Below are 1,833 nucleotides of genomic sequence, written 5' to 3'. Positions count from 1 at the left end.
ACAAATTTTCCGAACATTTTCGAACTTTTGTGGGGGAGGTACCGGAAGGAGTGGACCGATATAACCCATATTCGAACTTTAATAAGTTTGGAGAAAATATTGCGAATGCCAAATTTTGGACCAAATCGGTTCATCCGTTTGAGAGTTATCGTGCTCACCAGCCAGCAAGGACCGACAGGCGGACGGACATTGCTAAATCGACTCCAAATTGTCTGAAACACATTTCGTCCAAACATACTTGGGGTCTAAAACCATTATTTCGATGAGGCACATTTTGCCCGTATGAAAGTGTATATACCCTTGTTAGCATAAATGCTGAGGGTATAATAAGAAAAAAATGAAAATAAAATATAACTTTTTATTAACTTTCTCGTTTAGAGTTAAGATTGATGATCGGAAATTTATTGCAAGTGAAAAAGGAAAGCCAAGGACTCGAACCCACACAGTCACCAAATTACTTGACCTGGACAGAGAAGCCATTCCACAGTCGATACGTCTGAAGAGCTGCTCAACTAACAGCAAAACCAGGTCACGTAATTTGGTGACTGTGTGGGTTCGAGTCCTTGGCTTTCCTTTTTCACTTGCAATAAATTTCCGATCATCATTCTTAACTCTAAACGAGAAATTAATAAATATAATTATTAATAAAAATAATTAAAAATGATCTTCGCCTTAACAGGCAAAATTTCAAAAAAATATAAAACTTTATGTTCCTTATCGATTCATGCTGTTTTCTAAAAAAAAACCATCACGACAGTAAAATTATTTTTGGTAATTCTTTTGCAAAATCGCCTTTACACGGGAACATACCGACTCACAAATAAGAATATATCTATACTAGCAAAATGCCCGCTACTTCGTATGCGGAAATGGAATAATGTACAAATAAACAGTATACATTTTGTTCGAATTTCAAAAAAAGACCTTATCGTATCTCTACACTTCAACAGGTGCCTACATTTTAAATTCCAGACAATGTTTTATTAGAACGGTATGGGTATTCTGGAAATTTTATCGACATTTTTATCCCCTTTTTCCAAGCGAATTTTGGAATTTGTGATATCAAAATGTAGAAAACCTTTATTCAAAATATGTTACCCTATATAACAGTTAATTTTTGAGACATTATTTTTAGGCCGTTTTATTCTCAGGTTGTAAAAACTTTAAAACCCATGACCTTAGGTCAAATTTTTCAGTTTTAGCTCTACTTGTTCACCCAATGCCAATGGTATTACATGTAGAAACCTTTCATACATTTAAAGGCGGATTTTAATAAACACTCTGATCCAATCTCAACAGTGATTCTCATAACAAATTGCATTTATCGATTCACTCAATACCAGTGCTTCAATATTTAGGGCCTGTTTATGTATGTCGATAGGAAAACGAATGCGGAAGAAAAACTACCAAATTTGAGTGTGTATTTCAAATTTGTTTTTTGTTTTGAAGCAAAACCAAATGAAATAATATTTCAAAAACTAAAGTTTGGGTGTCTTTCATGCGCACACATTTTCGTTTCGAAATACATAAACTGGGGGTTAGTATTATTTAATACTTCTAGTACACTTATTGTACGACCACCTCTAACAATGAATCTGACAAATAAATAATAAATCAGAATTCCACTTCTATTCCTTAGTCCAATACCAAATTTATTGTGCAATTTTGTACTTTTCACACACTAATTATATAATTCCAGCTTCATTGTTACACCCAATGTCAAATTTAATACCATTTAGTACATTTCTCAATAAATCAGCCAGCCCTCGGCCTAATTTCAGAATTTGTATGCATTTCAAAAAATCCTTATCTAAACACCAACACAAACCCTCA

The sequence above is a fragment of the Musca autumnalis genome, unplaced genomic scaffold (assembly GCF_047663935.1).
Source record: "Musca autumnalis isolate F117 unplaced genomic scaffold, ASM4766393v1 scaffold_1, whole genome shotgun sequence".
Classification (NCBI taxonomy): domain Eukaryota; kingdom Metazoa; phylum Arthropoda; class Insecta; order Diptera; family Muscidae; genus Musca; species Musca autumnalis.
This window is presented reverse-complemented; position numbering follows the sequence as displayed.